General features: G+C 45.2%; 2 long non-coding RNA genes across 2 annotated transcripts in view; one reads left to right on the plus strand and one right to left on the minus strand.

Annotated features, from left to right (window-relative positions):
• Positions 1 to 26,147, minus strand: part of LOC121673367 — a 122,294-nt gene that overhangs the window by 57,736 nt on the left and 38,411 nt on the right. Inside the window, exon 2 of the long non-coding RNA XR_006019192.1 lies at positions 15,502 to 15,565. This is a non-coding gene — a long non-coding RNA (uncharacterized LOC121673367). The remainder of the gene's footprint in view (positions 1 to 15,501; positions 15,566 to 26,147) is intronic.
• On the plus strand, positions 1,508 to 25,564 carry LOC121673361. Its single transcript, XR_006019190.1, has 3 exons — positions 1,508 to 1,823; positions 19,362 to 19,424; positions 20,583 to 25,564. It is a non-coding gene; the product is annotated as an uncharacterized LOC121673361 (long non-coding RNA).

A 26,147-nucleotide genomic window follows, 5' to 3' on the forward strand; every position in this document is an offset into this window, starting at 1 on the left:
TGAAGCCCTCCCTCCATCCAGATCCCTAAAGCATGCACAATCTAAGGCTTAGATACATCCCATAACCCCAGGAGCTGCACACAGCCCACCCAATGAGCATACAGGGACAGGTTTGCCCCGTGTCCCTCGCTGATGAGATGCAGTGTATCCTCCCTGCTCCAGTCACCCCAGCAACCCTTGTCAGAGAGCGGGAGAAATGGGGAGAGAAAGCCCTAAAATAGACGATAAAGAGAACACTTCAGAAACCTATCCAAAGGGGATCTTTGAAAGGCATTGATTTCTGGGCTTCAAGAGAGGAAAAGAAAGAGAAAAATAATTCAAGGGGGGAAAAAAAGCCCTCAGAACAGACTTCTAGCTGCCTAAATTTCCTATTGCCTTCAGGAGCAGCAGCCGAGGTTCACTGGGGTTTAGTGCCTGTGCTGCTGGGTCGGACCCCAGCATGTGCTTCACGGGGACACTGCCCCAACGCAAAACCAGCCAAAGCTGCCACCACATTTTTGGCTGCTCTCACATCACTTCCAACCCTCAGGCAAATCTGACTCCAAACAAGCACCCACTGACAGAAACAGCTCCGCGTGGAAGCAAAAAAACCAGGCTCTCCATTTCCTTTCTGCTTTATTTTTAAAGGCTCTGAACTGAAAACAGGAGGAGGGGAGTATCTGGAGGTCTCTGCGTATCTTCTTTATTCAGGGGGTAACAAGGAGAAGCATTTTGCTGCTCGGAGGGTGCCCAGTCAGTGATCTGAGCAGCGCGTTATGTAACTCTGCCGAGGGGATGACAGACAGCCGGGGTTCGAAGGGCGAGCCAAGCACATCAAAGTGCCCCGGTGACGACACGAACCACGCGAACACAGCTTGAGTGTGCTCGCTGTCGCTCCAAAAAGCATCCTCGTGGCAGCCTGCCTTGCTTTAATCTATGCAACAAGCTCATCTCGCCCTCAGAATCCCCCCCACCGAACGCTGATGCTTTTCTGGCCTGTCTTCTCGCCTTTAGGAACCTGCCCGTCCAACACCCCACACCACCACTGACCTTTCAGGCTGCCTGTTCTTCCCTCAGTCTCACCCTGTTCCCACTCCTCTGCTCCTCTTTCAGTCCAGCAGCAAAAATACTGCTGAAATAAATCATTCTGGGTCCTATATAGGGCAAAAAAAAATTACTTCTGTGGTTAGCAGCCTGGAATATCCACACAGCTCTGCCTTGACCTTATGTGCCCTTAGTTAAAGGGATGTTCCATTATTAATCCAGCTTAGAGCTGGATTAACTTTTAAAGATACAAAAATGCCCACAAGCCAAGGAAGGTGATATATTTTTGGCTGGTTGGAACTGGCAGACTGCCGGGCAGGGCTAGCAAGCATCTAGAGCTTAGGAGAGGTGCTTTTAGATAAAAATCCTGATATAAAAAACCAAGCCAAACCACTCTAAAATAAATTACGTAATTAAGTGACAGCCAGCAGGTCATGCAGGACAGTTAACATCCCCCAGATATATTTGTGCTCTGTGAGAAATTCCCATTACGGATTGAATCTGCCCAGTCTGGAAAGCAGAATCACATTCCTACCTGACAACAGGGATTTTGAAAGGGAAGGGATGAGCAAAAGGTAATTCCAAAGAAGAACAGAAAAACATGCTGAAGAGAAAAACATTAAAGGTCTGCTCCAAAGCCTAAAAAAACTGATGTCAAGGGGAGGTTTTGTTTTCCTCCTTTCAATAGACATCAGATCGTGTCCCTCCCTGGAGGACAGTTTCCAAATGTGGCTGTTCTAATGAAGCATTGAGAATCTGCATTTGGAGGCTGGAATTTCACAGTGATTGCAGCCCCCCAGGTAAGGACTCTGCCTCATTTGCTGTTTGACTGAACCGAGCACAGGGTGGGCATTCCTGGAAATGAGACCTGACTAGCAGGAATATGACTGGGAAGAGAGCAGAGCGATGGCTGTGGTTAGTGAAATGTGGATTTGCACATGCATCTGCACAAAGAGAGCTGAAATGCCAACCTAAGTTACCCCCTCACATTTCAAATCAGATACTTGGAACTTGTAAACACGCTGAGAATATTAAGTTATGCATCAACAGAAAGATGGATTTTAACATATCCTTGAGAACAAACTCTGAAATACTTCTAATGAGTGCCTCTCATGGAACTCTGCACATCCACACCCATGGACTGCTGCTGGCTGCAAATCCACATCCATTGTGTTTGCTTCCCTCGCTGCCTGGAGAAGGGATTTATGAGCAGGATACCTGCTTTTGATGAGCATTCCAGTGAGGAGCTGAGCAGAAAGGGAGAGGGATGATGTTACAAATAAACCAGGAACTGTTGAGCTGCTACTGTTTTGCTCATTGCAATAAAGTTCCTTGTTCAGCATAAAAAGGAGGCGATTCTGGCTGGTTTATCTCTATTACCATGTATCAAACATGTATAAGCAAAAATAGTCAGATAATGAGAAAAATTACCTTTGAATAAGCATCACATAAAAGGAAATGGTTAAGATCTGCCATGAATTATTCAAGCAGCTCCAAATATAAATTGCCACAAATAGCAAGGCAAGATTTTTTTGCCTGTGTGTTGCATATGTCCTGCAACCACCCAAACAGCACATCCTGCTTTGGAAGCTGCATACGGAGAATTGCATCGCCTCGAGGAAATCCAATGGGAGGCAACGGTACACAGGACAGATTATGCTCTTCCTCGCCTTACATCTTGCATATATATATGTTTTAAAGCCATTTTGTGCAACTAGGAGCTTTCAGCACATTATGCCTCTGTTGAAAGCCCACTACTACACCCAGAGGGCTTCACAGAAAATACTGCAGCTGAGGGGAAGCCTGGGTCCCTCAGCTGGAAATTAGGGCCGTGGAGCTGCGAGGGAATCCGGGCTGCAGCATAATTAAGAGTGATTCTTCACTAAAATGGCAATTCTGTTACTGCAATACTGACAGCTATTTAGACGCACGTGGAAAAAAACAAAAAACACTGGCTGGTGGCTGAACCTGAGTAAATCTGTTTGTTCCAGCAGCACGCAGGTCAAACAGCAGATTTGGCACGGGGATGGTGGCACTTGGGCTCGCCTGCCCTTTCTAGGACACAGCACGCAAAGGACAGTGGTAATCTGCACTTGTGCTTGTCTGAGGCTGCAGGGAACAGAGCTCCTCTCCCCTTACTTTGGTCACCGTGTAACACCTCTGACGCCTGATCAAATTAAACAGATCGAAGGCAGAAGCACATCCTCATGTGACCTGTGAGAGCCCAGCTCAGCCCCTCTCTGCATCCACGGGATTCTGCATCCTCCCTCTTACTCGGCTTCCTCCTTCACCCTTCCCCTCAGCCTCTCCTTTTCTTTAAAAATTTGGGTCACCTTGCATACACTGGCACAGATTTGCCCAATGAAAACTGCTTTTGTGCAGTCCTCCAGGGTAGGAATAAAGTGGGGATTGATGCTACAGGGAGAGAGACGGCTCTCTGTGCACAGGAATTCAGTTCTCTCTGTCTGGGGGGAATATACAGATAAGAACTTAGATTACTTTTTTTCAGAGTATTCCAGATAAAGTTCGTAATATTCCAAACATGCAATCTGCGGAAATGCATTGCTTTTCTTAAATGCTCAGAGGAAAACAGAAGTCTTTGCTTTCTGAGACCTTTTTTCTTTAAAAAAACAAACTAAAAAACAACAAATTTTCTGCTGCTTTGAAAGCAGCACACATGTGTGCGTGCCCACTGCTTGAGTGTCTCTCTGCCTTGCCCGAGGAGCATGTGCCTAGCTCGAGTCCCCACGGTGAGTGGCAGAATCTGCCATATGGAGGTCACCTTGTCCAGGTCCATAAATAGCTCTTTTTCCTAAGCAGGGAAGGAGCTACTGAGAGTAATGAAAGAGGAGGCTAGCTCACATCCGTGGCACTGATTGGTGCCAGGGTTACAGCACGCAGAGACTTGTCATGCCAGCAGCAGCGATACCGTCAATCTGCAGGCACAGAAGTCACCTCCTTCCACCGTGGAAACATGTGCCAGCCAGTTTTTCATTTCAGCTTTCACACAGGGGTTTGGATGCCTTTCAGGAGTGGAGAACAGATACTTCAGGAAGGGTGTCCTTGGGGAGACAGCAGCAGGCCCCAGGCAAAGGGATTTGCTGCTTAAGGACATGAGGTGGGGGCTGCCAAGTGGGTCCCACACTGTGGGTCAGGGCATGCAGGAAGTTTGATGAGCAGCACCATCCAACCCCCCCTCCTACTGATGCTGAGAGCTCTGTAAAGGCACAGGCATGAAACGGTTCAGGTACAGTGACAAAACCACCATCATTCAGCCCCTCAGTTTGTGGCAAGGACTCCTCTTCCATGCACTGACAACCAGAGATGGAAATATTTACAACTGCACCTTGTGCAGTGAACCTTTTTGCTTTATTCAGCTTTCAAGATACCAACAACTATGAAAATGTTACAGCAAAACCACCTGATAGCCAACAAGGTGCTCAGCTAGGACTAAGTAATTGGTACCTTCATTTAAAAACAAGACTGGAACGTGTCAGCCAGAATGTCGTGTCAGAATGCCTTTCACAGACCAGAAAGCACACTGAGGTGTTTGCATTACAACATCCTGGGGAACAATGGGAAAATGAGCAAAACAGGGCAAAAATAATGCTTCCAGGTAAATCACAGGATATTTAAAGGAGAATAGAATGCAAGAAGGAGATAAAACTGTTTTCTTTGATTCTAATTCAAAATTATTTCAGAGTACAAACACTGGAAGTCTGAACTAGCACCATCCTCTTTTTACCTCAAAACATTTAGCTGATAAATCATATCAGGACATAAGGTTAAGGAGGAAGCAGAAGCACCAATCTTGATGCATTCAGATTGCAACTTTTTAGAGAGTTACACCTGGTAGTAGGGAGGTGGTAACCCAGCTGTTAACACCCCTTTGTGAGGGTGATGCCTGCGCTCTGCTCCCCATCCTGCTCAGAACGATCCCCTCCCATTTGCCAATATAGGAAGGGAAGAGCACGTATCCCTCCATGACATCTTTTTGCATCCCACAGGCTGCAAATCCCTGGTTTGATCTTGTTCGGTGTGGAACATCTGACATGCCTGTGATGGGGAAGCTTTAACCGCTCTTATTCCTTCTTATGATACCCATGACTATAGGATTGGATAAAAGGGATGAACAGATGGATGGATCACGTATACACGCTGCAAAGCCTTTATCCTTCGCTAGGTGTTGGTTTAAGCGATGCACAGTATTTTTAAATAGCCTCTTCTCTTTTTCCTTTCCCCTTCACAAGTTTTCCTCTAATGTTCCTCCCCTCGGCAGTCTCTTCCCCCCTCTCCCATACAAACACTTTGAGCTCAAGTTTTGATATATAAAAAAACACCCAACCATGAAGCAGCCCTGAGCCAATGTTTCCTTTGTCCTTGCTCTTTAAAAGCTGTAGTTGCTGCTCAGATGAGGTAACGGGCCTCATAACACAAGAAGTATGTTTTTCAGAACTTAATGTCCTCTGCCACAGATGTCGTCTCTGCCAGAGGCTTATTAACACCTTAGAAGAGCAAAGCCCTGCCCACAAAGGCAAGGGAATCTAAAGAAGATACACAAACAAAGGAGGTGAATGTTAAAAGCAGCTAATGAGGGGGAAAAAAACCCTCCACCTTCCCATCACGGCACTTCAGAACAAGTAGCATTGCCAAGCACTAAAAACCTGGGGATTAAAGAGACAATTTAGGAAGACTTGATGTGGGGAATGGAAATCTCCTGGAAGACATTAAAAGAACACAGAAGATCAGCACACGTATTTGGGGAAGAGAAGAACCACCTAGAAAAAATATAGATGTGTGTATATGGACAACTTTGCCAGGACTAACAGAAAAGCTATTTAGAAATAATCAGGCTCATTTATTTCCTATAAAGGAAATTCTAATTTGATGGGAAATTGAAACAGGGGGACATGCAAAAAGAGGTTTCATTATCAAAAAAGATGCACTTTCAGAGGAACTAACTGAAAAAGCAAACCTGTTTGTTTACCAACCTTTCTCCTTAAACCAATCCTCTTAGAAACACTAAGGAGCACTCAGATAAAATATCCACTTCACTGACTTGTCTTTCCTGCTCTGGAAATGCTATGTGCTGTTTTTCAAATTATTTTTATTCCCCCCACTGATGCACTTGGTCCTCCTTTTTGGTTTTGAGTACTCCAAGGCTGCGTTAGAGGCACTCAAGCAGTTCTCCCAAGGTGTCCGTGGGCATCCCATGGGGCTCCCATCACCTCATGCACTGGGATGGAGTTTCCCTTCTCTTTCTCTCTGGGGCAAAGTGAGGCAAGCGTCCCTTTATTCCTTTGGAGAAACTGAGACAGATCATAAAGATCAGGATTTTCTTGCCAGAGCAAGATCCTTGCTCAGAGACTCATGTGAGTGGCAGGAATGCGGCAGAGGTCTGGGGCCAGACTGGAGGGTGAGACTCCTTGTATGAAAAATGGATGGGTGAGCAGTCATTATGGGGCCATGAAAATCAGCAGAAATAAACAATAAGTCAGGATGTTCAAAAGGGCACTATGAGTGATCTGAGCCACAGCAAGGACAATAAAATCAGCCCCTGAGATTGTTGCTATTTAAAGAAATGTTTCATATGGAAATGAACAGCCCGTAGAGGGATGAGCTGGGTTTGTAACACACATAATGCTAAAACTGCCTGGCATTTATCCCCAGTGCAGCACACAGAGGCTGCAGGGATCACGAAATATATCACAGGGGTTAAGAAAACTCAAGGGGCTAAAGGATTGAAAGAGCTCTTAAACCAGGTTAGACACTCCTGCAAGAACTGGATGGTAATTAAAGCATTTCCAGTTAGTTAAGTTGCATTCACTCATTCAAGGAGAGGCAAACTTTTAGCAGGGGTCTCACACTTCCTGCCCTTGGCATGAAAAACAAGTCAATGTGAAAATTATCCTGAACTGAGGCTGCAGCAGATGCTGAGCAACCCATTGCTTGGAAAGAGCAGAAACACTGAGATGTCCTGTCCACACAGCGGGGCTGGAAGTCTCCATGCTGATAAGGACCCTTGGAGGAGACAGTATTGTCCCTGTGGTACTTTTATCTGTAAAATGGAAGGGGTCATAATTACTTGTTCTTTGAGGCTGTCCAATACAGCCGTGTTAACAGCTCACGTGCTGGAAAGGAAACCCACGGAACCCCAGCTCCACCCCAGGGTCAAGAATCATGTCTTGGGCACTGCGTGCACAGCAAAGAGTATTATAATTTTTCAAATTGTCCACCCCTTTCAGATGATCCATCCCCAGTTTTGTCAGATGTCCTTCCCTCTGCAGGGCTGAGCCAGACCACAGAAAAATCAGGATCATTCAAAGGGCAGAAGGATGCAGTCTGTCTCAGATGGTGCAGGCTTGGATTGCAGTCAAAGAACTGAATCTTCTGCAGAGATTAACAAGCTCCACAGGTGCAGGGGAAGAACAGACTCTTCGAACACAGGAGAAGAAAAACACACAGTATGGAAAAATGCCCACTGCCTGACTCGCTACTGAAACTGTTAAACAACTGTCAGTGGGTTTTCTGGAGGGAGGCTGGGAGATGCAAAGGTGTGGAAATAGAGAAAGCAGCAGCCGCCGATGTCCCACAGGAAGGAAACGGCGGCCAGTGCTAGGAGATACAATCTGATCTTTTGTGTGTTCTGCAAGTTGCCTTGTAGGAATCAAAGACCGTAGAAAACCAGTTTGTGAAATAATGGTGGTGACAGAGCAGCACCTCCCTGTGTCAGGGCTGTTTCACAGAGTGGGGCTAATTCACCTTTTGTCTGCCTAATAGCACTGCAAAACCAGAATCCCTCCGATCAGAGAGGCTGAGCTATTTCATGCTGTAAACTCTTTGCAGGCAGTCTGACAACAGAACGGGCTCTGTAAAGCATTTCTGAGTAGCAATGAGCCTCAAATGGCACTTCCCAAAGCCCTTCTATCCCATGGAGAGCAAAAAATGTGGCAGGGAAATACCAGCTTCTCCGGGAACGGGCGTAAATAGCTCTAAGTGGGTATGGCAGCAAAAGCAATGTGATAATATGAAGGAAGAGCTGCTGAGATTATCAGTTCCTGGCATTATATTCCCAAAACACTCCTGAAGCCTCACAGCTTCCATATGGCTCATCAGACACATACAATAACATGATCGCTCAGAACATTCAGTCCTATAGAAAGGAAACAAGAAACACAGACACGTCCCTGTGCTCCTGCACACACAGAGAGGTGACACCAGGGCCTGGAACAAAAGGGACAAGAGCAAATTCTGTGCTGGAGTCAGCTTCCTCCAGGCCTCCTGCTCACAAGTTCACTGTGAACATCAAACCGTTGCAGAGACGTTGCTTCCACATGGGGCACAGACCCCACAGAGCCACCAGGCCCGTCTCCTCAGGTGACGAATTTTGGGCTCTGTGGAGACATGATTCAAACCCAAGCTCCCTGGGGGCACCATGCAGGCCTCTACTGCAGACAAGGAGCTATCACTGAGCACTTCCAGAGCCATGGCTCCATGTCAGCCTGCCAAAAATCTTGCCTATGAGCAAACTGGAGAGCAATTCTGCTGGAGAGAGCAAAGCTGCACTAAAGTGACTCTGGGTGGTGGTGACTCTGTGCAAACATGGCAGTTGTCACATCTTAGTGACACAGAAGCTGTGGATACCCCATCCCTGGAAACGTTCTAGGTGAGGTTGGACAGGGCTTGGAGCAACCTGGTCTAGTGGAAGGTGTCCCTGCCCATGGCAGGGTGTGGAATGAGACGAGCTGTAAGATTCCTTCCAACCCAACCCTTTCTGTGATTCTGTGATTCCACAACAGCGGAATGGGGCCTCAAAGTCCTCATCCCTTTGCCCTATCAACAGAGCAAGGTTTTAAGAGAGCAGAAGTTGTTATTGGTGGTGCTAGAAAAACTTGGCTGTTCTCCAGAATTTTCCTAGATGATTTCCTCGGGTAGCAACTCTGGCCCATCCCAGAGCTGCTGGAATCACAGTCTTCGCTGACTGCAGCATTTTATTTTCAGTCTAAGGAAGGATCGGGCCTGTAGCGAGCTCCAGAAAAACTTCTCAGTCATGGCTTGTAACCATGAAAACTCCTTCCCCAGCCTACTGAGGCTCAAAAAGATGCAGTTTCAGTTTCTGTGATTCTCTTCCAAGACTGATAAGCCAGCAACAGTATTACTTGTTTCTCAGTCATCTGTTCTTCAGTTTTCAGAAACTATTTCAGTTCTACAAACCCAGCCTGCCATCTTTTTCCTTCTATGAGACTTTAGAAAGAAAAAAAGGATGAATCACCCTTTTTAAAATTACTTTTCCAAGTGGGGGGTCTCTTTCACAAAGTTACTTACTCCTAGCATCGACTGCACTGTTCCTTCTGTGGTACCCCTCATTTCTTTGATGTTTCCTCTTTCCTCACTGAGTGGCTTGTTTATTTTTATTTTTTTTATAAGCAAAGCCTAATTCTTGGTTTTCTTGTTTAAACTCCTCAGCCAAGCTCCTTGAGGAGTAAAGTAGGCATACAGAAAGTTAATGAGAAATTCTCCCTCTATCCCTGAGGACTGAAGAGGGGATAATTTAGGTAGTGTTTGGAGCCAGCTTCGGCCCTTTTAAGACTTTCCGGCATCGCTGCGGGAGGAGGAGGATCCAGCTGTCCTACATTTTCCTTGTAGATGCTACCACTGCTGACAGAGCATGGCTTTTCTTCCATGTATTTTCTTCCGTGGCTCTGCCAGGTCTGAGCAGAGCGGGCGGAGCAGGAGCTGCAGCGCTGAGCACACAGCCCCGTGCCAGCACCCAGGCAGCGCTGGGATGCCGCGCGGTGGCAGGCTCCTGGCAATAAGTGCTAATTCCCATCACCTCCCTCCACTGGACACCCCCAATGCTGATGACTGGTTATGGCACCTTCCGCTGGATGCGATCATCTCATCATCTCCTAATTAGCCAGATCAGCTTTCCTCCTCATCAAGAGCAGCCACTGAACGCCTTCTCCCTCTTCCCAGGATGGGCTCTCCCCCCGCTCTGCTCTGCCGCGCTTCACCCTGGGAAACGTTTTGTGATACTCTGGATCCCTTGTAAACCGTATTCTTCCATTTGGGCAGTCTTTCAACTCCATGAAAGTTACACGTTGTTTTCATTTCTTCTCAAGTACCTCAGGTCAAAGAAAGACCTGTGTCACAGTGGCTCTAAAAGCCTAATAAAGTCTTTCATCCAGAGACCTGCTTGCTGGCGCAAAGTCAGGGAAAACAAACTAAGTCATCGAGTGTTGTTCAAACTGTCAGATCCTTTTCAGCATGCTCTTCCTGCCAGCCTGTTCGTGTGCGTTTGGGGGCTGGGATGGGGAGGAAGGGAAGGGGGGAAAAGAAAATTCCTGATGGCAGAAAGCCCATGGAACAACTGGCACCTTTCCAAAGCAGCCTCCCCCCAGCCCCCAGCCCGCCTTCGTGGGCACAGGCGTCTGCCAATCTGTTCTGCACACACACACACTGCACAACACAAGCAACAAAATGACTTTCCAACAACTTTGCTCACAAGTGCCACTCTACCCTGAGTTTGGCACCTTGAGCTTTCTCCTCACCCCCGCCTCTCCGGGCTCTGCCTCCCAACGAGCTGGACAGGTTCCAGTGTTTAAAAGCCCATTTAACCACTCCCTTTTGTTTAGAAATACTAAGCCTTGATCTGATTTTATCGACCCTGCCGTGCCAAGAGGAGGAGGATGCTGAGGGTTTCTGAGGATCCTGCAATGAGCTGAAAAGCTCCATGAGCCCTTCAAGAAGGGCTTTGCCCACTTTGCAGCAGCCCTTGTGCTATTGTGGAGGCCCAGAAGGAGAGAGTGTACCATTTACAGGACCACACAGGATGGCTTCCACTCTTGCTGTTGTGCGCATTTCTCCCTGTAAAAACTTCATTATTGGCACTGAGGAGGTGAAATTCAGCTCTGTGCTTGGCTGGCACTGTCTTTTGATGGCTAAATAGCTTTCTTTACACTCTTCACCTTGTTCAGTGCTGCTATGCCCAGAAAAATCAGAGCAGCAGGGGAGTGAGGCAAAGAGGCACGAACAGGACCTCTGCTCTGATTGACAATTGTAATCTTCCTGGGTATTGTTAGGAGACATCTTTCTGCACTTGATAAACCCAGCATGATTACATGAAACATATCCTTTTAAAATATATTTCTCTTTTTCATAAAGCAGGTAAAGCCAACTGCATTTAGAGCTAATTTCAATTCCTTTGTACAGTGCAGCATTTGGATGCCCTCTTAAGGATGCTGGGTTTGGAAGTTTGTCTTTTCTCATAACCCCAGAGAAGCTCTTAACATCAGTGACAGAAAGGGCTGTCAGATTACAAGTCAGACAGAACCAGAGAGCTCTGGAGTAAGAGGAGAATCTTCCCAAAAATACACCTCCATTCCCCACATGATTATTTCTTTGAGTAAGAACACATGTTCTGTGGAAAGATGTAACCACACACCGACCACTGAGATCACCAGCCACATTTTGGTTCAATTCTTCGTATCCATCATCCCACCAGTTCAGTGCTGTGGCTCATCAGGGCACTGCTAAACAGGATGAGGAATTTAAACATCCACAGCGCTGCTATAAATTTGAATGAATACGAATAGTTTCTCATCTATGGCAATTTGCACCAATCAAGGCTGTACCTTCATGTATCCGGCAATCTGGAGGAAGGAGTCTGCCTCCTGCTAGGCAGTTACTGACACATTTTTAGCTTCCCTGCGCTGGCTCTGCCCTCCTCTACTTTTCATTTCCCACCAAAGAGAAACATAAAGGAAGTGATGATGAACAGGCAGCTGTGGTCAACAGAACAAGTAGCATGATCGAGAGATCCTATCTGAAAAGTTCACAGAAGAACAGCCTCACTAGCATTGAGAACAGCAGAGCCTGGAACAATATCACTGAAAAACAAATTACACACAGGCACTATCCAAGTCCAAACCAGTCAGATATTTTTGATATCCTGCAGCTTCAAAGGGGATAACAGGCAGTTGAGTGCTAGTGCTGAAGATCACGTTAGCCCCACCAGATTATTCAGGTCATGCTAAACAGCAAATTCAGTGGATTAAAAGAGTTCTCATTCCTGCTGTGCACTTTTAACAGTCTGCGAGTTACACAGAGGGCTGAGGATGCTATGTACATCGCACGTCTTGTGCAGCACTTTATAGTCAGGCAAGCTCAGCAAGGGGCATCTGCCTTCCTAAAAATTGCCATTGACCCACTCCTGTTCAGGAACACTGAGAAACCAATGGACTCACCCAGCAGCTATGTGAAAATCTCTTTGCCAAGCCATGCAGAACTCACTTTTGTGTCTGCAGTGCATCGGCGCTGTATTACCATGACAAAACCAAATTGCCACCATTGAGGATGGTCTTTGCTAACACAACAGCCCTTCTCTGGTAATAAACTCGTGTGCACAAATGACGGCACAATGAGGGGATGTGGAACCGCTAGAGGATCTCTGGGGTAGCAGCCAACAGCTTTTCAGCTTTTTTCTTGTCTGACCCAAGTCATTCTCCACGCAGGCGTTGGTGTAAAGCTCAGCAGCACAAAGCTTGGCCAACATCAGGGTGGTGTCATTGTCTCACATTAATGTACAATTCCCACAATTGCTGCAGAGCAAAGGCAGCACAGCCCCGTTTGTCATTTGAAAACATTTTGGGGGTTCTGCTGTGTCTAGCACTACCCTTGCTCTCATTATGGGTCAGTTAAATCACGGGTGTTCCTGCAGAATGTCCAAAACCCACGTGGTACCAACCCCGCTGATACTGAAACCACCCACAGTAATTCAGGCTGTATTTCAGATGTCAATTACAAGTCTTTCGTAATCATTACAAATGAGGATGTACTGGGACAGGCAGGAAGAGAAGCTCCCAGGTCCAACCCAGCTCCTACCGCCTTCTTGCCAACCGCCAGCCCAGCACAACAGAGACAGAGCTCCCCAGAACCATTCTGTGCTGGTCATTGCTCATTTGAAAAAACAAACCCTTCAATGGCTGAGTGAGCAAATGGCAAATAAATGAACAGTGGTATTTCTACATGATTTTTCAAAATACCTTCTGCTGAGATGGAGTCTCTGATGTCTAATAGAGGTATAAACTGCATTTCGCTCCCTTTCAGGGGGAGCAGCAATGGGGTTAGCTCTCTCCCCCACTGCCCATGCTGGAAAACTACTAGGAATTAAATATCATTGAGATTTCTACCTCTGTCAAAACTGGGAGAGATTAGCTGACAGGCTTAAAAAAATATTATGGAAACTGATAGACAGAGACACCTACGCACTGCTTCATATGGCACAGAACTGTTTTCCCCAAAAAAAAAAAAGGGCTAAAAATGAAAACGGTCAGTCCTTGAGCAGGTCAAGACATGGATATGAGCTTGTTGCTGGTGGGCTGACAGATTCCTTGTGGAGGCAGACAGCTCTCCTGAGATTCAATGAACAATGTGAGAGAAAGATTTGCTTTAGAGTAAAATGCTAAGTTGTGCACAAGGGTTTGGGAGGAGAATTCTCCCCAAGACTAAACTCAACCTGCAGTTTCACAGAACAGCTTTGACCTCACAATCAGCACGTTATGGACTCAAGTCCCACACCTGCACCCAAAACTAGAAGTCGAAGTAGCTGTTTTTTCCACCCATAATTATCATCTTATTGGTGTTTTAAGACAGAAGACAGCAAAATTTTAACAGGCACTGTACTCATGAAGTCTTCAACAACCATTACATGGATACAACAGCACTGCAGCATTCACAGTAACAATTTGACAAAGGTTTTTTTCACAAAAGTTCGCAGACATTCCTGGGTATCTTTTTCAGCTGAGAAAAGTCACCCAGAGCTCCCACAGAGGACATCTCGAGGTTAGGAGATGGCAAAGCTTAACATTCATCACCAGCAGATCAGGGAGCAGATGGAAAAACCACAGAAAGACGTTGCACCGAGTTTGCTGTTTCTTTAAGTCGCTGATGGATTCACACATGATGCAACTAGACACAACACAGCACTTGCATCTTCCTGCATCAGTGATTCTGCAGACATAGATCTTCCCACCCTCCTTTTCCCTCTTCCAAGGCCCAGATGTAATTTTTGTCTGCAACTGGATACAATCACTTTCTGCACACAAGCCCAGCAAAACAAAACATCCCATTTTCAGTTCACAGAGCTGCCATGGCAGAAATAAATATTATTTTGTTTGTTGGGGATTTCTTTCTGGTTACTGTCATTTTGTTTTCCAAAAATCATTGTTCTGCAGAACAATTTAACATAATGCATTCTTCCTGCTTCAAGACTTTGCAGTTAGCTGAACAGCGGTTAGGTTCTCAGTGGAAAAGCAAGTCCTGAAAAAGCCAAACCCCAAATTTCTCTGAAATCTCAACCTTTAGACAACTTCCTAAATCAACAAACCTGAGACAAGCACTGTGCCTCCTCCCATTTCAGCAGGGGTTTCCCCAACACAAATGTCTGCACCACTGCCATGGTTTGCAAGCAGAAGGTGACAGCTTTGGGTTTGCCCTTCTACTTGGAGCATGCTGTGGCTGATCTGGACAGAGTATCCCCTTCCTTATTCCCTGAGCTCTGTTTGCAATTGGTATCTGAATTTCTTGAGAAGTATGGAAGCAACTGCCTGTCTGACTGATACCCCAGGAGTTTAAGATAAAACCCAGAGCAGAGCAGCAGCCTTGCCCCAGCCATAACAAGGGCAGTATTTTCAGAAGCACATTGCTTGATATTGCTGATTTGAGGCAGGGGATGGGTCCTCCTTGGAAGAGAAACCTACTTAAGGTACGGCTTTGTGGTCCTGGCTCAAGCACGTGTAAAGGAGCCTGAACTCTGTTTGCAGGGGGCAGCTTCAGGAATTAGCCTCTGTTTTCTCCTTCTCTCTCCCTTCTCACTTCCATTGCCTGATCTGGTGGTAATTTTCCTCTCTCTGGTGCCTCCCTCCCCATCCTTTCCTTCTCCCTTCCCACCCTGTCAGCCAACGACAAAAATAGAGATGAGAAGAGACACAATTGCATAAAAGAAGGGATTTTTCCATCTTTAATAGCAGAGGGGGATTGGTTTGTGCTCTGCCTCTCTGCAAAAGCTTCGCAGGTTGGGCAGGTAAGATTTGAAGGGAGGCTGTGTGATGCATTGAGCTGAGCTTGCCCTTGACCTCCAGCTCCGTGCCTGCTCTGCCTCCAGCTTTAGTGAAGGCACCAGGCGTGGAATGGCACCAGCAGTGCTGCTTGGTGCTTTTCTAAGCAGCCTTTGAGAGGAAGGAGCAGCAGTCTCAAATGTGCTCTCTCCGTGGTGCGCGCACCTTCCTCAGGCACACCTGGGGAGGAACCTTGTTCTGGGATGGCAGCACTAACACAAAAAGCACCTTTCTGTGCACACACTGAGGCTGGGTCCAGTAGATACAATGCTGTTGTACTCCAAAATAAGAATCCATTTAAAAAATCCAAGTTGCTGATAACTTAAGAATGAAGGAAAAAGAAAAATTAATCGTCGCTTACCTTGCTTTTTGGTGGGTTAGGCTTGGGGGTTTCTTGTACCTCAAGAGCACTGGATACTTTGTAGCTAAGAAAAAAAAGAAAATAGAAGAAATCAAAAGAAGAAATTATATCAGCACACCATTTAAAAAAAAGCTGTATATGCTTTAGTTTTATCTTTGCATAGTATTATAGCTGTTCAGATTAAACTTTGCAAAAAAATATTCTCCATAGGTATATCCTCATTTTTGTTAGACAACATCAGCTCTTTGATCTTTATTCACTTGGAGAAATGTTCTTTTCCTTCCAGCTCTTTGCTTTCTTGCCTTTTGCCACACTTGAAACCGAGGCTGGCCCAAAACTGCTCTGAGACATCTCATCATTTTCACCAGGGTAGTTTATCACCAAACTCAGTGTATTTTTCTGCTCCCGAACAGGGCAATCAAAACAACACCTTAACAAAGGATGAATTTCCAGGTACCATCAGCACAACTGCAGGATGATGCCTCATACACACCAGGGCACTTTCGTGCATTTCCACCAGCACCATGGCAAACTACTCAACCATTTCTGAGTGCAGAGCGGGTTCTGCGAGCAACACGTGCTGCTTTGCCTTTGTGAGCAGGGGTCATTGCCTTTTTTATTTCTCCTCCATGTTGATTTCCTAGAGGAACAGTCCTGTCCTTCCTCCATAGGCATTTGTACCAGCACAAACCAGATTCAAACCTCAGAAAAGCCCCATAAGGAGATGCCAAGCCTATGGCACTACCGGCCTAAGGGACAGTGTCATCATGCTCAGTGTTTGATTGTATATTCCCCACACAAAATTAATTGATCCTGTCGTTTCAATGGACCACCAACAGCTCTCAGAATTAACCACAAGGAAGTAGAGAGACTCGATTCAGAGATTTGAATCGACAAATTCAGAACACCAAAATAAAATCATTCCCATTATGATTTTTTTAAATAAATGCTACTCAGTAAGGCTACATAAAGGATTTTCTCTAGCGTACTTTGGTCTGGACTTCTTAAACACATTTGAGAAATTTCCCAACACAATTTTTGTAGAGAAATGGATCTACCAAGATTAATATTTCCCCTGGAAATTCACTGTAAATATTTTTTTAACCTACTTTTCTTCCTCACTCCCTCCCCAGGAGCTCTTTGTCTCACATCAGTGCTCTGCCACTCTTGGATCCTATGAGTCCTTCTGCCTCAATGCTTCCTGGGATAAAATGATCTTTCCCAGGAGCTCTGATAGGCTGCTTTAAATCAGGTCTTTCTTGATTCATGCATTTCACAATTCTCTCTCCTCTCCATTCTTGCAACTATAGTTACTGGTGAATTTAAATTTTATTAAAAAAACCCAAAAACCTAGCCAAACCAAACACAAAACAACAAAAACCAAGCCACAAAGAAACAAAAGTAAAACCCACTAAAATGCATCCTAAACCTCTCTTCCTCCCAAAATATCCATCTTTTCCTGCTGGAAATGACCCCCACTGAGCTGTGCTCAGGGTGGCAGCAGGGCTGCAGGGCCAGATGGAAGCTGCTGAAGACCTTGGAGATCAAACCACCAGCCTTCAATCTTGACATTTGGTCGTGGGTGGCAGATTTTTTTCCTTTCACACTTAAAAATGTTGCAAACCACAGTAGTTCTCTTTGACGTGGAACTGGAGGCTGATTAACCTTATCTGCTTATGTGCAGATACAGATGTTGAGAAACATTTTCCCACCCACACTGGCCATAACTGGTGCCTGGACCACTGGCCAACACACAATCCACCATCCCGAGCCCTACACCATCCAGAGATCTCTAATGGGGTTTTGGTGCCATTCAGGGCATGGGAATCAGGGGAAAATAAAGTTTTCCCCTTTCTATGCTGCTCTGAGAACCAGCCCTGAATATCCCCACATTTTTAGCATCATTACAGAACATTTTCCTGATGGGTGAAAAAAATGAGCCCTCTTTTCCATTTATGCTCCCCCCAGCACACAGTGCTGAACCAGCAGGACCTTTCCCATCACAGGTGGCAGGACATGGGACAATGATCCCCCTGGTTTTTTTTTCAATAAGGAGGATCCTTCTTCATCTGCTTTCATTAAACCAAGTGCCTGCACCGTGAGCTCAAAATGACACTTTTGAATAATTTAAGATAACGATAATAGAAACATTAAAAAAAACCTCTCGTAGAGACCAAACCCAATTCCTCTCGCAGCTTCTGAATTAGCTTTTCACTTGTAGCCATTTCTACTCTATCTTAAGAGCTATTAAAAAAAAAAAAAAAAAAGCACGATAGAAGAGAATATTAGGAAATTACTAATGCTTTTTTGAAAGCACCTTTTGCTTAATCTTCTGCAGGACTATTTCTGGATTCCTGTGCAGCTTTCATCTTTACCCTGAGTGTTTTACAAGGCACCTCGCATGCTCACAGCCCGAGTCCAAAGAGGACGGGTTGTTTTTGCGCATTTTCCCTGCAGCTGTTTTGTTCCATTGGAGATGATGCCTCACTGGGTCAGGACTTTTTTTTTTTTTTATTTGCTTTAAGGGATGAGCTTTATTTACCAGACAACATTAACCATTTGGATTTCCCAGCTCCAAAATTCCTTGCAGGCATTCTGAATATATTAGGGTAGTTTGTTGTTTGTTTGTTTGTTTTTTCCTTTTAAATTCTATTTTTAAAGCCCGGAATGCTGGGTCTGACACAGCTGGGGACTTTTCATATTTTGCTTTCAGGGAGGCAGAAACACAAACTACTCCTAAAACACCAGGATCAGGACATCATCATTTTTTCCCCAGCAACATCTGGAATATTAAGAGGCTGGAGTGGGATTGGAGTTGCGTTGGCTGAACCAATCTCTGGCAGGAGCCTCCCCCTGCTCGCATGAAGGGAGAAGCAGCCGGAACGTGAGGAGCAGCAGCCGCACTCACCACTCCGTGACTCCAGCTCCATGCCTGCACTTCTCCATTGATTTATGGGGCAGCTCATTTCCAGATCCACCTCCTTCAGGAGGAGGAACTTCAACTCGATGTGGATAATAGGGTCCTATAGCCCTTAAAACACTCGCTGCTTCTTCCTGGGGTGGGGAGGGGAGCGTTACGGCAGAGAGGAATATTCCTCCTCCATGTGAACGGGTCTGGAAATGAACCGAGAGAGGTGATGCATTTTTAATTTAAATAAAATGAAATAAAAAATGTAAAGCTCGTAACCCACAGCAGAGCTTGGGCTGTGGAGGAGGAGATCCCTCACCCCATTCCCGTCGTGAAAGCTGCACAATGGAAGACACACTCGCCTTCCGCCCATTCAATCTCTGCCTTACATCTCTATATCTATACACACATGCCCCACAAAGACATATTTTCTACGTTAAGCCTATGGATTACTGGCTCAGGCCCTCACAAAAAAAAAAAAAAAAAAAAAAAAATTAAAAAAAATGTTTCCAAGGCAACGAGCCAGGGGTTGCTATGGCATCTCGGAGCGAGCAGCTGGGCCAATCCCGCTCCCTTCGAGCTGGGAAGGCGCAAAGCCTCTAAATTTAATGTCAGTGCGGAGAGGAAGGGAAGCTGTTGAGGCATGCATGATGCTGAGCGTGCGCTTGCTAAATGCGGACAACATGGCCCCCATGATTAGGACCAGCACGCTAATGAATATTCATTGGGCTGATTAAAGCAAAGTCAATTAACTACTTGACTGCTTGATTTTTTCCTGGATTTTAGTCATCTCTTTTAACCATTTTGCCACTGGGGATGCTCTCGTTCTCCCCTTCATCTCCCTCTTTCCTCCTCTATATTTCCTTCACCGACAATTAAGGTTTAGATTTTTTTTTTCCCCTTGTCTTCATGCTTTTTACTGACAATCACCCATCCTCCTCTTATTTTACAGATCACTTTATCTCACCAATAGATCACATTCTTCTAGGGTCACTGTCTTCCACTACAGTTGCAGGTAAGGCAGAAGGTCACAGTTTTCCATCAAATTTTTAAATCTCACGTGTGATTTAATTCCTAATCCACAGCTAAGCAATAATGCTGATTTTCTACTTCACAGTGGGATTTCCCCCCATCACCACAGCCCTTTGTTTTCTAGCACAGGGGGTTGTTGTGAGCCAGGTCAAGGGCTGCAGATTTTTTTTTTTGATTTGTTAGGTCAGAATTCCTTCAGACAGACAACTCAGACTGAATGTTCTAGGAAACCTAAAGGGATCCTAAAATAAAACAACAATTCATTAAAGACGGTTTTCAATTTAAAGAGATGTCTCTCCCAGTGCAGTAGTGATGTAATAAGACCGTGAAGAGGACTGCATATTTTATAAAGATCATTTTTCAGAATGTGCCTGAAAACTAAAACGTGATTAAATTAAAAATAAATGAAAAATTGTTGGTCAAAAAAAAAAAAAGTCTACATTTGTGAATTCAGCCCTTACAACCTAACCTGGGAAAATACACTAATTTTCACCATATTATTTGGCTTGTTCTGAAAACTCTCTCAGGTTCCTGTATTATATATACAGAGAAAGATGCATTTACATGACTGTTATGACTCTTCTGGAATGGAGTTATTAATAGTTTGAAGTAATACATCCGATGGAAAGATTGGAAAACCTGACCATAATCACCCAGCATTTGAGCTCCTGCCTTTGTCAGCAACTGAAGGAAAAACATGCAGAAAAAGGCAGAGTGTACAGCGGGGTAGGGACAACACTGACTTCAATATCGTTTGTTCAATCTAGCAACTTGCAAACAAAAAAAGAGAAAAATAGTGAAAGAGGACAAATTAGACAGAATATAACTGTGTAGGGGAAGTTTGCATTATTTTCAAGCGCAAATGAAAAAATGCTCAGTTTCCATTCTATAAATTCCATGGATGTACTGGTTTCTCTATTATTTTACTGGATTATGCATATATTTACATGTTTTATAGCTATGCAGTTATAAAAACAAACAGTTGCTTTTCCACCAAAACACAGAAAACCGGGAGTGACAATGCTTCCCTACACAAGTTGTATTTTGGGAGCGCGACGTGGCGTTTCCCTGCAAACCCGCTGCACGTCCACCATCCCCCTGTTAACACCATTATCCCAACTTCTAATCTTCTCATTTGCAGCCTAAAATTCGGCCCCTGTTTGGGCTCAGGGAGTCATCGAGGTGGGGAAGGCTGCTGCAAGGATGAAATCACAGGCACGAGTCGGAGCGCGCGTCCCCGGATTGCCGAGATGACGCCCTTCTTTGCAGAGCTTTATGTTCCTGCCATCAAAATCAGGAATCTGCATAGCAACACTCAGCTCCACGTTGCAGCCACCCAAATCTGAAGAAAAACCCCCAACAAATAATTACCCATTTACAAATTAAGAGAGCAGCAAAAGAAAAGGAACGGGAGCGTGTTAAGCTGTCACGTTCAATTTAAAGAAATATAGATTGGGGGCTCTGTTTCAAAATAACACTTTTTCATCTCTGTGCAGTGGAAATTTCTTCACAGGGGGCAATGTGCTAGCATAGATGTACATGCACACAAAGAGAAGTGGAGTAATTCCATTCTCACAAAAAATTTAGAGAATTGGATTCAAATCCTATCTAGGTCACAAATGAAATGTAGTCAGCAACCTACAAACAGGGGAAAAATGAAAGAAAAAGACAAAATCCCAGCCCAGTGCCACACAACTCAGCAGTCTGCAATTCCTGGTCATGAGAGGCCACAGCATTAGCCAGGCAGGGTGTTACAGGTCAGGATTAAGACGCATTAACAAATTCATGTGGAGGAAGCTGGCCCAGCACCTGCCCACAATTTGCCAATTCATTTTGTCCCCCTTCCATGTGAATCAAATTCTCTTTTTCTACTTGGAAGATGATTTTTTTTTTTTTTTAATAATGTTATACTGGGTAAAATGTACATCCCCAAGCTGTGAAAAGCATTTTAACTCAAAATCTACACAGGAGCAAGAGCAATGTAATTATTGTTCTTGTACTGTGAATGATACCAATGTAAAAATGCTCAAAGACGTATGTGAACATCCACATACTGAGAAATGACAGTAAACTGTATCTATTCTGGTTCTAAGACACATTGCAAATTCAGTAAACTCTAAAAAAAAAAACTCACCACACAAATACAAACCCAGAAATCTACATCTGCACAATGGAAAATATTCTGAGCACAAACCCATTGCGGGAGCAGTAAATTCAGGGTTAAGTCTCTGGATTCTTGTCTGATACTCTCAGCCTTTCATCATGTCTCTATGAATTTTTATTTCTGTACTCTGGGGTAAATTAAGGCTGATGGTGTCAGTACGGGGTTTTGAGTCCGATTTCAACATTTCTCATGTTTCGCCTGTTTAACTCAGACCCTTTAAGTTTGGTTTTTCAACAATTTAGGAGGAAGGCTTGGGGGCTTTCTAATCCTCTTTCAAAATACCATATTTTCCAGGAGGCTATTCCCCACCGAGCTCGCCCCCAACACGTTGTGTCAAGGCAGTAGCCATTTTCCCGGGCAGAACAAACTCCTCAGTCCTGGAGAGCTGATGGTGAACAAACCCCAAGAGCAGGAGCACCCTGAGGCTGCAGAGACCCTGAACTCCTGCATCTCCCCACTCCTGAAAAAAGCATCACCCCAGAACCCTCCAGGAAAAGCCTGATGTGTTTGAGATTAAGAACGTGCTGTGTCTGGGATTAAAGCAGAACACGTTTGCAGCCCTCGCAGTGCTAACCAACCAGAGGAGTTATCTGGTACAGGATTCATGTGATTGCTTGAATAATATTCCAGGAGCCGCCGCGTCCCTTCCTCCCCGCATGCACAGCCCTCGATGCAGGCACACACATGGTATTTCTAATAGGATCTCTTCTCCCCTCTCTCTCTCCCCCGCTTTCACAATCTGTCGCTCTCCAATCTGCCCACTCTGCTCTATTTTCCCATCCAATATTCCCCCTCTAACACCTTCCCCTCCTCTTCAGCCCCCACCCTTGCTCTCTCTCCCCCTCCTCCAGGCTCTGCTATCAGTCACCTTAGCCCTGGTGCTGAGTTTTGGGTCTCTGGACATTGAAAGCATTTAGCAGTGTGATTAAAAAGAAGCAATAAAACAAAAAGAAATTTCTCCCCTACTACTAGCATGTAAACAATGTGGTAACTAACTGGCCCCTCTAATAATTTGGTGCCTAAAATAATTTTCCTTTTCTTTTTTTTTTTTTTTTTTTTGCTGGACTATGTTATTAATATTTTATCTCACTTGGTGCTATTTTATCAGAAACTTTACAAACAAGTTCACCATTGCTACCTCCTCTTTGTGGAGGGGAAGAAACAGCAGAGGGAAGGGAAAGGCTCAGTCAGAGCTCCCCAGCAGGCTGGTAGTGTAGCCTGAAATAAATGAGGTCTCCTGGGTTCCAGTGCAGTGGTCTAACCATTAGTCTCTGACTAAGAAACAAATGCAGAGAGGCCAGAAAATGTGTAAATTAAAGCAACACTTCGCTTTTCCTTGTAGTCTGTAGAATAATTACAAGATGCAGATGTAGCTAGAGATGCCTGAGGCTCTGGTGATCCCAGGAATACATTTCTAAGATCAGGCTTCTCCTCCAGACCATCCTGCTGCTCTTAGGTGCTGCAGGAACTATTCACTCTGGCTGAAATGTGACCCTAACCTGGACAGCACGGGGCACAAACGCATCTGAGCACAGCAATTGGTTTAAGGAGTTCAGGGGAAGCATCAGGCTTTATCTAGGCCTGGCAGGATTACAGAAATAAGTATTTAATTTCTCAGAAGAGAACAAGCTCGTGGCCAGCTTATGTGTGCCTACACATGGATACATACAGGGACACATGGGAACACAGGAGCGCCTCGGCACCACACGCAAGGAGGGCAGAGAAGGGTTTTACACAGCATGTGAGGTAATAATAGCTCTTACCACGAGGAAAGATTTACATTCACACTCTTAACTTTTAGGTTGTAGGTGCCCCTTGATTTGTGCCGTGCTGCACAGTCCATGGGGTGAGGACAGCTCTGATCCCACAGAGCAGCAGGCATGGCAGCAGCTATGGAAAGGGGATGCAGAGCAAGGACTGCTCTAGGATCTAGTGACAGGGATTCTAGAAGATTAGGACATTCAGCTCCCCTTTCCTAAAGATAAAAGCAACTACCACTAGGAAAAAGAACACTGTCCCCATAGAGAAAGCATTAAACACCACAGAAACTGGAGCCAGTCCTGCAGACCAAGCAAACACTGCATTTAAGCACAAAAAGAAACCAAATCTCCTTAAAGGTCCAGAAAGCTGAGTTAGGTTCTCATTCTCTCTACTCACATCTACAACATGTTATTTTTAGATGGAGTAAAACACAGGGCACCTGATCTCATGGACTGTTGCAAAGCAATTCCTGTATTACACAACAAATCAGGAGCACCACAGAGCTGCTCTGGAAGAGGTGGGATCCAGAGACGTCCTGGTGTGGGCCATGGTTGGAATCATGATTATAACTGGAAGAACCTCAGCTGTTCAAGCTGTTTCCCTGCATGGAACTTCTCCAGCACCACCAGGTTCCCCAATACAAGAGAGATGTGAGTACACAGGAAGTTCAATGAAGGAGCACAAGGATGGTGAAGGGACCAGAGTGTGTTTCCTACAAGGAAAGGCTGAGAAAGCCAGGACAGTTCAGCCTAGTGAAGAGAAGGCTCAGAACATCCAGCCTTCTTTACCAGAAACATGGGCTTCCTGCCTTGGGCAAATACATCTTTATAGAAACAATCCAAGAAGAGATCAGACATGATAAAGATGTGAAATGTCACAGCAATTTGGAAAAGCTGAACCCAAGGACTCTAAACTGGTAAATATGACTCGCCTAACTAGCGGAAAATATTTGCAATCCTGTCAACATAGGCAAATTCCTAAGATCTGTGGCAGACTTCTGAGGTGTGACTAATTCACTCAGCACAAAGGTGACACTGTTGTGACAGAGCACTTGCATCTCTGAACTCTGAAACCAAGATGAAACCATTTCCTACTCTCTGGGGTATAGTTTGAGTGACGTAACTTTCCTATGCCAATACAACAGGTTTGAAAACCAGGTTAGAGAGAGTCAAAGCCTCCAGGCTTTAAGTATGGACACAGTCATCTCTTTAGTGTGCATGTGGACACCAAAAATCCAGAATAATTCACACCCTATCTTCTCCTGACAGAGGGTGCAAGAGGTTGTGCATTGGTTCACTTGATATTGTGCCTACGAGACATGAAAACCCCTCCAAAATCTCAGTGCCTCAGTGCATGGCTTGCCCATGTGGAGATCCCAGCTCCAAGGAAGCCCTAAGGTCCATCACGAGTCAAATGTGTTCAACATGCAGGGACTTTTCAGGCTCAGAGCAGCCCATCTCTGTGGCCCCTCCATCCATGCCAAGGACCTGCCCTTTGGCTTCACCCACCAAAGCCTTTGTGCTGCTCAGCACCTGCAGAACATGAAGCCACCTCTGTGCTGAGCCGAGCCCTTCCAACAAGTGCAAGTGGGAGGCAGGAGCAGCACACGAGTGCCCCAGCTCCCCGCAGTCCCGGCAGAGCTGCACGCACACGTCACCTCCCCAGGAAGTTGTTTGTATTCTTGAGAGAATGTTGAAAAATCTCTCTGACCCCCAAACATTTACCTTTTGATCGGAGGTTTCCAATGTTTCTGTAGTGTATTAAAGCTGAGATGCTCATAAAAAAACCCTTTGTGTCAACATAGTAAATGACTCTAATTAGGCTGGTGGTGCAATGAAAATGCTTAATTCATTCTGATGAGGCAGAAGGAAGAGCTAAAATGTTTATAGACAATGGGTGAACAGGGAGATATAATGCTGAGTGCCAGCTTTAAATGCAAATTACCACAGAAATCTTTCCCTCTCCACCATCCCATTCCTCCCCCTTCCTCTCTCTCTCTGTCGCCAGCACCACACTGTAATCTCCTAGTGCAGTAATTAGAAGCGAAAGGAGCCACATAGAGGGGCCTCTAAAGGCAACTCTAAAGAGAATTACGGAAAAAAATACCTACCTTTAATAGAAGACAGCACTATTTTCCAAAGTGCACCACCATTGCAGCACTTGGCATGGTGGTAGGATCAGAGAGGTGATAATTTGGAGGGCTATTACTGAAATGGGATGTAAATGTCTTTCATTTCTCCCTCCATCTGAACTGGCTTCATCTACAGTATCTGCTCATGGGGCTGGGGACACTGCCTCTTGGAAGAAGGCCTGGCCAGCAGCAGCAAGCAAATATTTTTGGGGTGATGGCTCTCAAAGTGTTTCTTCACCTCACCAGAAGTACGGAGCTGCAAGTGGACAAGAGTTGTGAGCTTGAAAAAACACACCCTGGAAGTTACTATGAGAGAGTAAACATGGAAACCCTACAACGTCTTCCTTAGAAATGTTTCTCATCACACTTGTGGTATCCGACCTTCTTTTAGAAGAGAAATGATACATTTGGTGAGAAGGGAAGAGGACAGAGAGGGAGAGAGAAAAGGCAACCGCTGTTTGGTTTTCACATAGGGTGTGACACTTTTCTCTAAACATTCTCATTTGAAACACCCAGAGTAGCTTTTCCCTGGGAGTTTAAGTGAAGAAATGCTCCTGATGCCAACTTGACAGTCTCAATGCTTTAGGATCTCCAGTATGAGCAATGCACAGCAGCATGCAGATGTGTCTTAGAGCTTCACATCTGGAGTC

This window comes from Corvus kubaryi, unplaced genomic scaffold (genome assembly GCF_017639235.1).
Source record: "Corvus kubaryi isolate FWS band 111438036 unplaced genomic scaffold, C.kubaryi_AGA036_p1.0 134, whole genome shotgun sequence".
In the NCBI taxonomy this organism is placed as follows: Eukaryota; Metazoa; Chordata; class Aves; order Passeriformes; family Corvidae; genus Corvus; species Corvus kubaryi.